Source organism: Rana temporaria, chromosome 1, assembly GCF_905171775.1.
Source record: "Rana temporaria chromosome 1, aRanTem1.1, whole genome shotgun sequence".
In the NCBI taxonomy this organism is placed as follows: domain Eukaryota; kingdom Metazoa; phylum Chordata; class Amphibia; order Anura; family Ranidae; genus Rana; species Rana temporaria.
In genome coordinates, this window is record NC_053489.1 from 58,633,122 (window position 1) to 58,645,865 (window position 12,744).

Consider the following 12,744-nt stretch of genomic DNA (forward strand, 5'->3'; position numbering starts at 1 on the left):
GAGGTGGTTCTGGCCAGCTCAGTAGATTGCTTTAAGAAAGGCCTGGATACTTTCCTAAATGTACAGAATATAACTGAGTACTAAGATTTGTAGGTAAAGTTGATCCGGGGAAAATCCGATTGCCTCTCGGGGGATCAGGAAGAAATTTTTTCCCCTGCTGTAGCAAATTGGATCATGCACTGCTGTTTTTTTTGCCTTCCTCTGGATCAACTGTGGGTATGGAGTTGGGTGTATGGGATTGTACAGTGTTTTTTATTTTGTTTGTTTATTTTTTTGTGGTTGAACTGGATGGACTTGTGTCTTTTTTCAACCTGACTAACTATGTAACTATGTGCCTTTCTCTTCTTCTCCTACATCTCTACATATTGGTTTAAACTTTTGGCCCGCATTGGGTACCCCTGGAAGCGACCTTTTACCTGATTCGATCTCTGGGTTCCTCTCTGATTGACGTGCGAGATGTCTCCATGAGAATTGCAGCCGACGATCCAGGCCTGAGAGTGGTTCATACCCTGCTTTACTGACCCCTCTGGGCATATGTCCATTAGGATACAGTATTTCTGATAAGCCTTCCATTCAATGATCGGTGGTGGATTTCTTTATTGAACTTCATTCCGAGGCATTGGGACTATTATCACCAATTCTTACCACATTGGACTTTTTTTCACATACATTTTTATTTAAGATATTAGATATACACCATCTAGTGTTTATACATATATATCCTTTTTTTGTTTGCTATATTGTCATCATAATTTTTTCACCATTTGTTTGATGCACTGTTTATTCATCCTTTCATTTGGGTGATCTTCCATTTTTATGCACTACACTTTTTATGTTTGTTTTGTATTCCACCATTGTCCATTGGTAGTGTGAGCTGCTTACTAGTGTTGAGCAGAATATGCCATATTCGATTTCGCGATATATCTCGAATATATATTCGAATATTCGAGATATATTCGCTAAATTCGAATATTCGTGATATTTTATCGAAATTAAATGATTGCGATTTTTCGCTATTGCGAATGCGAAAATAATTGCGATTTTTTGATAACTGCGGTAGGAGCACTCTGATTGGCTCAGAATATTCGTGATATTTTATCGAAATATCGCAACATGCGAATGCGATATTTATTGCGCAATTTCGAGAAATGCTGGAGGAGCGCTCTGATTGGCTCAGAATATTCGTGATATTTTATCGAAATATCGCAACATGCGAATGCGATATTTATTGCGCAATTTCGACAAATGCTGTAGGAGCACTCTGATTGGCTCAGAATATTCGTGATATTTTACAATACAAAATAATTGCGAATATTCGGCAAATGCGGAAGGAGCACTCTGATTGGTTCAGAATATTCTTGATATTTTACAATACAAAATAATTGCGAATATTCGGCAAATGCAGAAGGAGCACTCTGATTGGCTCAGAATATTCTTGATATTTTACAATACAAAATAATTGCGAATATTCGGCAAATGCAGAAGGAGCACTCTGATTGGCTCAGAATATTCGTGATATTTTACAATAGAAAATAAAAAGTGTTTTGCATTGGTGGTGATTCTTTACTCTATCCATCTGTCACAGCCGTTTGTCAATCAAACACCTTGAAGATTGAACACGTTCATGCTGCATGCTTTGGACTTTTTTTCACTTCACATATCAAAGACATTTTTATGAAAGATTATTTTTCTATTATTGGGACTATATTTCTTTATATATTTGTTTCACTGTGTATTTCACAAGTTATTTGCGCTTGCTTATTTTAAAATTTGCCCACATGTCTTGTCACTAGACATATTTTTTATTCTTGTAGAGCGACTCCATTTTCTGTCTTGTATTAAATTATGTTGTATAACATTTTTGAGTTGCTGCTGTATTCTCCCCTTTTTTTAAGGTATGCGCAATTTTTTCCTTCTTACAAAAAAAAATAATATCAAACATACAAATATTCATAACAGAAACATACACAAAGCCCCCCCCCTTTTGCATCAGAGACAATCAGAGTTCTCCTACCACAGTTATCGAAAATTCGCAATCATTTTCGCATTCGCAATAGCGAAAAATCGCAATGTTTTTTTTTATATATTCGGCAACATAAAAGGATCGCCTCAGCTTAGCTACTCGGCCCAGGGTCTCTAATCATACCAGCAATGCTTTTAGACGTCGATAGGATGTGATCTGTTTTAAAAATCAAATTGAAAAAATGCGAATATTCGGAATTGCGAATATTCACCGCGAAATTCGAAATATAGCGCGATTTCTCGAATATGCCATATTCGAGCCGAATATTCGCAATGCGAATATTCGTGAGCAACACTACTGCTTACTATTGATAGCGCGGAATTTTCTGTTTTCTTAAGACCCGATTGGCCAGAAGGAGAAGCGACTGTCCAGTCTCCAGAAAGTCCTCCTCTCCTCCGGTGACTGGTCGGAGCTCGGTGTTCCCCCCATCACCTGGCCCGAGCCAGCTTCTTCTATCTGGGTACTTCCTACAAGTCCCTTTTTATGGGGAACTGAGCCCAGCAACGTCCCGATCCCCCTGCAACCAGACGGACACTGGGCAGAGACTGCCCGGGGAGCAGGAAAAGAACAACCCCGCTGTCTACCCTGAGTTACTGTACCTTCTATACCGGCATGTAATGGGCACCTCCTTAATGCCTGTTTTAACCCCATTGCGACAAACGTGCCACAACTGCATGCATTCCACGCGGTTGCAGGGTGTTTGTGTCGCTTTCTCATTTGCTTGAGTGTGTAGCGTTCAGCAGGCTTGCCGCCCACCGATCGCTACATGTCGGGTAAACTTTGCTGCAGGTTCAAGCAATTGCATGTAAATAACCTTGTCCGCTGCCTATTGGATGTAAAGGCTCAAGGTTGTGGCTGTGTGTGAATGGACACGTAGAGCCGCGACTCATTAGCCCCCATTGCAATACAAGCTGCTTGCTCTGGGGGCACTCGGCAGACAGGAGGGGCCAGAAGTGCCAGCGAGGAATCCGAGAAGAGGAGGATCGGGGCTGCTTTGTGCAAAACCACAGCACAGAGCAGGCAAGTATAAAACATTATCAGGATGACAGCAATGTCATCCTAATAATATAAACCTGAAATGAGTTCCCTTGGTTTCAACAGCAGCAGCGATTACTCATTATTAATCATCCAGGTGCGGTTCACAATTAATTCTCCCCGAGTATAAAACATGTAATTTAACCACTTCCCGCCCGGCCTATAGCAGAATGATGGCTGAGCGATGGTTCAGTTATCCTGACTGGTTGTCATATGACATCCAGCAGGATAACTGCCGGCGCGCGCCTGTGGGGGCGCACATCGCGGCGATCAGTGGTGCGGCGTGTCAGTCTGACGGAGGCTCTTTACCACGTGATCAGCCGTGTTCAATCACGGCTGATCACAATGTAAACAGGAAGAGCCGTTTATCGACTTTTCCTCCCTCGCATCTGACAGATGTGAGTAGAGGAGAGTCGATCAGCTGCTCTCCTGACAGGGGGGGGGGGTCTGCGCTGATTGTTCATCAGCGCAGCCCCCCGATGATTGCCCACCGGGGATGCCGCCAGGACCACCAAGGAAGCCCTCAACATGTGGATGGCCAGGTATGTCCCCCATGGCAAGCAGGGATGCCACAGTGTGCCCAATATATGCCAGTGCCCACAAATGGTGCCAGTCCGTGCTCATTATGAATGCCTGCCAGATCTGTGATGCCCAGCTGGCAGCCAGCAAAAACATGGCACAACCCCACATTTTTGCCACCCCTCCCTCCCAACCACACGTCTAAATGAAGCCTAAGGCTGCTTGCTTAATCAAAACATTTTTTAACTTTACAATAAACTTTGGCTCGTCCCTCCACAAAAGTCCCAGATTCTCATGTAGCCCCTAGGGGAAAAATCTACTGCCCACCCCTGCTCTAGAGGAACCCATGTGTAACGGAATGACCCGTGACACCCAGAGACTTTTGAAGGATGGGGGGTACTCCTGTGCCAGCGTCACTAATGACTCTTGGGTCTAGGGCAGGGGTGGGCAAACTTTTTGACTCGAGGGCCACAATGGGTTCATATATTGGACACGGGGGCCGGACCAAGAGTAGATGGACGGTGTGTATGTGTGAATTAATATAAATTAAATTTAAATTTGTAACATTAAAGGTTTAGATTAATTTAAGGTATAAAAGCATAAAGAGAGTTATTTTACAAAAATTTTAAGCAATGTATTTCTTTCATAAAATAGTACCTTCAATTTTAGTGGGAACAGTGTTGTTGGTCTCCCTTTTTTTTTGATGGCATGGCACAGTGGCTGCATTTGGCATGGCACAGTGGTGACAATTGATGGCACAGTGATTGCTTTTGATGGCATGGCACAGTGGTGACAATTGATGGGTATGGTGGCTGCATTTGTTGGGCACAGTGAGGCTGCATTTTTTTTTTCGTTTGCGCCCCCCCAAAATTTGAGCACCAGCCGCCACTGCCCCCTAAGTGCATTTGAAAAACTATATAATGGGCACATATATAAAAGTGGATATAAGAGTGGATATAAATGATGGTTTTAAATTAGTCTTTTTGACCTCTCTTACCATATCCAGCTGTTCGCGCGCTGTGGTCATGTGACCGCCGTGTTATCTGCAGCCTCCGGCCAGCACCTTTCATGTGTCTCCCCGTAGGTGGCACCGCCCTCTCAGAGGAATTCCCTAATCCCCCAGAGCGAGAGGCGGCTGGAGGCGGAGCGCCCGCAGCCTATCTGCGCTCTCTATTTATATCATCCCCGACCCCGCACAGCTGACGGCGGCTCCATGAAACTCGAAGCATAGGCCACAAAGTGGGGGGGGATGCACGGCCAACGCTCACAGGATACCCTCAGCTCTGCTGCCCTGTTAGCTAGCGCTCCGCGGGCCGGATTAAAAGGTCCGCCGGGCCATATACAGTCCCCCGGGCCGTAGTTTTCCCATTCCTGGTCTAGGGTCACCCTGTGCCCCTTTTGGGCATAGGGTGACTGATAAACGATAATTCATGTTTTGCAGGATATCTTGAAATATTACAAGTTGTTCTGAACTCAACAGGTGAATTGAAAGATGTTAATTCCCTCCAACTCCCTGGCTGTAGTGATGAAAGCTGTGATTGCATTCTGTTGTGCTAATTAGGTCTGCTCCTAAGACATTCTATTGTGTGATGCTAATGACATGGTTTGTGTGAAAAGTCTATTGATGATACTATGTGATGGGAATAGCAGGTGAGAGTCATAACGTCTGACTTCTCAGGTGTAGTAATTAGGTCATGTTAATTATGTCAGACCGGTGCTGAAAAGTCTGTGGAATGTGATTGAAGCCCCATTGTGTGATGTGTGGGTGGAGTGTGTCTTTGTCCCTGTGATTAACTGTAACATTCTTGTACTGTATATAAGAAAACTAAGATACCATTAAAAGTATTCATTCATTTTGAAACCAGAGAACAGAGTGTATGTCTCGTTTATTCTGGGAAATTAGATGGATCGTGTCTGCTGGCTTGTCGGACTGTCGGATAAGCTGCCGTGGGGCGATGGAATGGATATCGTAAATGGTGGTGACCGTTACACCATGGAACCCTGGTTGAGAAAAGTTGGTCTATAGACATACTGTACAACCGTTTCCTGATTCAACCATAACCTGATAGATCAGTCTACAAGGTTATATCTGTGGGTACCTAAAGATCAGTGAAAGACAAAACAAGCAACACAAAAGGTGTAAAAGTATTTACAGTATTTTATTTCATGCAGATCATTGTACATGACAAAGAGAAATCTCAGCAAAGGAAAGGTATCAAACACACTACTAAAATAACTTAACAGTTAAAAGAAAAATCAATAAATTATCCCAGCATCCTTCACCCCCGGCTTGAATATTAAGGCAAAGAAAAAAAGTTACATGTCATCTTCTAATAAATGATGGTACGTACGTCACAGAGCAAGACTGATATGACAATATCTTGTCCCCCCAGAGAGGACCTGAGCGAAGCTTTAGCCACAATGGTGAACAAACTTCCATATGCAATATAAAAGGTTTTAAATCTACCCCAACAATATATACAACCTATGAAAGGCCCAATGTCCTATTTAACAGCAGAACAGAAAATAATTGCAACACAAATAAAAAAAAAAAGGGGGCTTTTCCTGTAACCGACACCCCGACTTCATTAATGAGCACCGAGCAGGAAAATGTTAACAATTCGTCAACAGAAATAGTGTTTTTTTTTTTTTTTTATTATTATTATGTATCAGGAGTTTTTTGGATACATTGGGGCTGATGTACTAAAGGTAAATAGACTGCACTTTGCAAGTACAGTTGCACTCTGCAAATGCAATTTCTCCAAAACTTAGTAAGTGAGGGGAAGCTCTGCCGACTTCAATCATCAAATCATGTGCAAGCAAAAATGCGTTTTTTTTTTTCCTTGCATGGGATGGTATATGCGTTGCAAAGTGAAGCTTAACCTATCGGGAGCTACTACACTTGTAAAGTGCACATTCTATTTGCCTTTAGTAAATCAACGCCATTAGGTATGCAGTCACAGCTTCAAGCTGAGTGGATCATCAGTATGGCTGATGTTCAGTGACCTCAGAGGGATGGTGCATCAAACTGAAGGTTCTTTAAAGAGCATCTAAACCCCCCCCAAAAAATGTAGTACAGTGGAACCTCGGTTTACGAGTAACGCGGTTAACAAGCGTTTTGAAAGACGAGCAACTTTAAAAAAAAAAATTCTGACGGTTTGCGAGTGTTGTCTTGCAAAACGAGCAGAATGCAAGCTAATGGGGTGTGCAATAGCGCATTTGGCCAGAGGTGCAGGGGCGCCGGTGACACTTGGAATGGTTCAAAGCCGTTCAGAAATACTGCGTTCCTGGGTGTTTCCAAGATCAGCCGAGCTGTCCCTGAGTATTTCTGAGGCTCTCCAAAGCCTCCCCCCTCACCTCTGGCCACATGCGGCATTGCATGCCACAGAACTCAATGCGGAACAAATTATCTTTGTTTCCATTAACTTCTATGGGGAAACTCGCTTTGATATGCAAGTGCTTTGGATTACAAGCATTCTCCTGGAATGGATTATGCTTGTAATCCAAGGTTTTATGGTATAGGTCAACTTAATATTCATTAGATGAGGTGGCTGCTTTCGTTTTCTGTCATTCAGGATGTTTTCCTTTCTTTTCACCTACGAATCCTGCAAATAACAAATTTCCTGTTCTAGGGTAATAACTCAAGTAAGCCAGCCATAGATGGTTCGAATCTCAGCAGGGACTAGCCAAAATTCAATCTAGCTATGAGCAGGCTGGTTGTATCCAAGTCATTCCATCTATCGACTTCAGAACAATCAGCCTGTCAGATTTTGTACATGCGATTACTGCTGGCGGCTGTAGCTGCTAGCAGTAATCATTGTGTTCTGCCAGCCAGGAAGGCTCTCCGCCGGCAGAACACAATAGCGCTGCCATTATGTTGATGGGGGAATTGAGCGATTTTCTTTCCTTCCACCCGTGGTGGAAGGAAAGAAAATCTCATAATCCGTGGACTTCTGTACTGTGAGGGAGCAGCATTATCACACTAGGCCGCTCTTTTGATTTGGACGTCCTCTGGAGGTATTTGTAGAAGGACAGCTTGAAAAGGAAGAGATACTCAGTGCACAAGTGACAAGGCATTGCATTGCCAAAGTGCCACATAACGGTAATGTGCAGTAAAACAAGTTCATCGCATGTTACCGCAAGGCATCGATCTGAAGCCAGTCTGATGCCGCGTACAAACGATTGGTTTTTCCGACGGAATTCCGCTCAAGCTTGGCTTGCATACACACGGTGTCTGAACTTTCGTCCGTCAAGAACGCGGTGACGTACAACACTACGATGAGCCGAGAAGATGAAGTTCAATGCTTCCGAGCATGCGTTGAATTGTTTCCGAGAATGCATCGGAATTTTGAGCGTAGGGATTGCTACAGACGATCGGATTTTCAGATAGGAATTTTTTCAGTCGGAAACCAGCTCTTAATCTTTTGCTGGAGGAAATTCCGCCAAAAAAGTCGGATGGAGCCTACACACGGTCGGAATCTCCGTTCAAAAGCTCACATCGGACTTTTGCGGTCGGAATTTCCAATCTTGTGTACGGGGCATTACAGGATGCAATTAGAAACTTTTTGTTCTGGGTAGGTGCTGGTAGGCAGAGACATTCTCTGGCATCCAATGCTTCTCGAGGACTGATCAGGGGGGCACTTTGGTTCCTCAAATCCACCGACTCAATGAAGCCACTACAATAGGATCTTCACGCTATTTTTTATTTATTTTACATCCTGTAAAAATTGTGAGAAAAGCGAGATGGAACACTCCACACGGCAAATCTCGCAGCTATGGGGAAGAGGAAGATTCTCGATTCAGACCACCCGCATGACCTATAACCGAGTTAACAGACTTCCAGATAAAAACCTGTCTAAATAAAAAGTCCTTTCCTCTCTCCTTGCTTTGAGTGACAGGTTATTTACATATCTAACTTGGACATGTTTATCATATGTTATGTTTATCATAATATGAGGTGATCCACAGTATAAATAGTGGGAAATCCACCCCTCCCCCACATAACACATCCTGGTAATATACAATGAACTGTGGATCACCTCATATTATGATAAAGATGTCCAAGCTAGGTATGTAAATAACCTGTCACTCAAAGCACGGAGAGAGGAAAGGACTTTTTATTTAGACAGGTTTTTATCTGGAAGTCTGTTTATTTTCACTAAACAATAAAAGAGGATTGCTCAGAGCTGGATTAACTCTGTGTGGCAAGACTGGGCACAGATGATAGGAAATCTTATACTCTACATTGTGACATTAAAAAAAAAATGTTGGGTTTACATCCACTTTAAAGCAGCCATTCCCAACCAGGGCTCTGCGACATGATAGGGTTCCTTCAAAGTTCACTAGAAATTCCTGGGGCTGTGGCTGATTGAACCCCCATCTGATGGTGCCTGCATAGTGCCAGGGCCAACGCCATTTGGCAGAACCAGCTGAATGAACCCAATGATCTTTTTAGCAGTTTGGAAGGAGGCAATTTTCCTACTGACCACCAACGTAGGGGGAATTTTACCCATTAATCCCTGATGAACTGATTTTAATAAGGGCCCCGCGTGACCTGAAAATTGTTTTAGGGGTTCCCCTTGGGGAATTTTTTTTGCGAAAGGCTGGTTTAAAGAAGGGGTTGAAGACTGAGTTGGGAAAATATGGGATGTGGTTACAGTCCTGCAGAAATTTGACACATAAGTGCAAAATCAGTCGATAAATAAAGTTTCTGAAAGCAATACACAGAACAGACTAAAACAGAAGATTTACATAACTTTTTCATAAACAGTTACAATACTTGACAACCGATAGGAAAGGGTAATGATACATATATGTACAGCGTTTATATACAAAGTTCTCTGTGAAAACATAAAAAAAAAAAATCCTATAGACAAAAAAAACGTAATATTTTTTTTCAGTTTTGGAGCTTAAACTGCGCATTTCCCACCCTGTATATGTTAAAAATACTATCCACATATTCCTATAAAATCTTTTCTTTTAGATTTATCTGAACGCTTCTCATAGTGTGCCCATAAAATACAAAAAGTCATTTGTTTGCTTAAAGTTGACCGGTGTCCACAATTGCAAACATAAGTGGATTCTGCTGGGGTGAGGGGTTCCAGGCAAACAAGGATTTCTACTACAAGGACTCATCCATACTGGACGTTTTTAATGTGGCTGTTGGGGGTATCCAGCATTTTTTTCCCTTTTCTACCTCTAAATGCCCCTGCATGTTAGCCTATGTGTTCATGCACACATAGGCATTTACAGGCAGAAAAAAAAAAAAAAAAAACCCCACAGCCAGGAGCAGCGAAGTTTTAGCAAAAAAAAACCCTTAACCCGTGTAAGCGCATCAAAACTTGTGTTAAAGGGGGGTTCCACTCGCAATTTATTTATTTTTTCCTTAAAAGTCAGCAGCTACAAACACTGTAGCTGCTGACTTTCAATAAGGACACTTACCTGTACTACTCGCTCCGTGATGTCAGCCTCCCCCGAGGCCGATCCCTCGATCCTAGCAGCTCCCGGCGCTGTCATCCTCAGTAAGGGAAACAGGCAGTGAAGCCGTGCGGCTACACTGCTCGTTTCCTACTGCGCATGCGCGAGCCTCGCGGCTCTTTGTGAATGGGCCGGCTGCTCTCTGGGATACACACAGTTCCCAAAAAGCAGCGCGCCCCATTCACCAGAAGACACCGCGACTAGGACAGAGGAAGAAGACCCACCGCAGACGATGAAGAGGCAGATTACGGACTTCCGCATAGCAACCGCTATTTCTGGTAAGTATAAAAAAAATATATTTATATTTTTTTCTATTTTGTTTAGGATTTTTGGTAAAAAAAAAAAATTCAGGGTGGAACTCCATTTTAACAGCAAACCCGTCCCCACCCCTATCTCCACTAACCTGAACCAATACTGGAATTCTCCCTCCCGCAGATTACTGCATTTCATATGCTGCCGCTACCTCTTGTATCTGCCTGAAGAGCTGATTGCCTTTATAACATATGTGCCTTACCGGCCGACTCTCTGGCTAATGTGCATCCCATACTCCAGCCAATACATGTTAAATGAAACACATCGCTTTTGTAATATCCAATGTTATTCACATGTTAAATGATGTTTTATCTCAATAAACATTCCTTCTGTTAACAGTAGACGAGTTTAGCACTTGAGCGTCAATTCATTTCAATGGCCATAATGTGTTACGCACGTTAACAAATAAGGAAAGGCATCTAGAAGGGATAGTAAAAAGTACTGGGGTAGATTCAGAAAGCAATTACGCCTGCGTATCCATAGATACGCAGCGTAATTGCTAAGTAGCGCCGACGTATCTACTTTCTGTATTCAGAAAGCTAGATACGCCGACTGTAGCCTAAGATACAACTGGCATAAGTCTCTTATGCCGTCGTATCTTAGGGTGCATTCTGACGCTGGCCGCTAGGTGGCGCACCCGTAGTTGTCAGCGTAGAGTATGCAAATTGCATACTTACGCCGATTCACAAACGTACGCGCGGCCGGCGCTCGTTTTTTACGTTGTTTGCGTACGTCGTTTTCGCCGTAAGGCTGCTCCTGCTATTAGGAGGCGCAGCCAATGGTAAGTATGGACGTCGTTCCCGCGTCGTGATTTTCATGGCTGGACGCCATTTACGTTCACGTAGAAGCCAATGACGTCCTTGCAACATCATTTACCGCAATGCACGTCTGGAAATTTTCCCGACGGAGCATGCGCAGTACGTTCGGCGCGGGAACGCGCCTAATTTAAATGATCCACGCCCCCTACGGGATCATTTAAATTACGCGCGCTTACGCCGGCCCCTTTTACGAAACGCCACCGCAAATTACGGAGCAAATGCTTTGTGAATGCAGCGTAGCTCCAGTAGTTTACGGAGGCATAGCGTAAAAACGATACGCTGCGCCGCCGTATCAGTGCGCGCCCCTACCTGAATCTGGGCCACTGTGTGCATGAGGCGGGGTCTGTTTCATGCGGCCATCTGATTGGCCGAGCTGCGATGACACATCCGAGTGGGAGTCACGGACAGTGGTATGGAGCTCTGAAGGGACGGCTCTGCCGTTCCTTCAGAGAGCATGCGTCGGTGACGTCACCAGGTTTAGGAGATATTCACTGTACCTACAGGTAAAACCCTTCTAATAATATTAATTATGAAGAAACAAGCAGATGGCGCGGCACCCACAGGACCTGCACTAGCAGAATGGATGAGAATATGGGAACAGTCTATGGGGATAGCAAGGGTAGGAAAAAAACAAAATACTGCCGTCGGTAAAAAAGAAGAGATATATTGCAATAATTTCTTCAATTTTTTTTTACATGCAATTAGGTAGATTCAGGTACGTGAGCCTAAAGATGCGGCGGCGTAGCTTAGCCTGTTTAGGCTACGCCGCCGTAAATTAGCTAGGCTAGTAATGATTCTAAATCAACTTACCTGCTAATTTACGGCGGTGTAGCCTAAAACGAGCGGGCGTAAGGGCGCCTAATTCAAATTGGTTGGAGGGGGGCGTGTTGTATGGAAATGAGGCTTGACCTCACGTTTTTTGACGTTTTCTTACACTGCGCATGCGCCGGGTGCCTACATTTCCCAGGGCGCATTGCGGCTAAGTACGCCGTACGGGCCTATTGATTTCGACGTGGACGTAAACGACGTAACTCCCGATTCGCGGACGACTTACGCAAACGACGTAAAAATTTCGAACCTCGCGGCGGGAACAGCGGCCATACTTTAAGATTGTTATTCCGCCTCATAGGCGGAATAACTTTAGGCCTACTAACTGATTTACATAATCTACGCCGGCCGCAATGGAAGCGCCACCTAGCGACCATCCGAAAAATTGCAAGCTAAGATAGAACGGGGCAAGCCGTCCTATCTTAGCTTTGTTTAAGCGTATCTCTGTTTGAGCATACGCTTAAACATACGGCGGCGTAGATTCTGATTTAGGCCGGCTTATCTACTGATAAGCCAGCCTAACTCTTTGTGAATCTACCTAAAAGTGTTTACCTTAATACATTCTCTGCACCAAGTTAAAAGGGCATGGCATTTAGTACTTCTTTAAGTTGAATCAGGCACTGGGAATTTTAAGTTTCTAACATACACTAAATATGAAAGATTTTGCCCGATCAGCACTGTAACTGGCTGAAGGGGCTTAAATAAAGCTACTTAATGCTTCCGGAAAGCTTT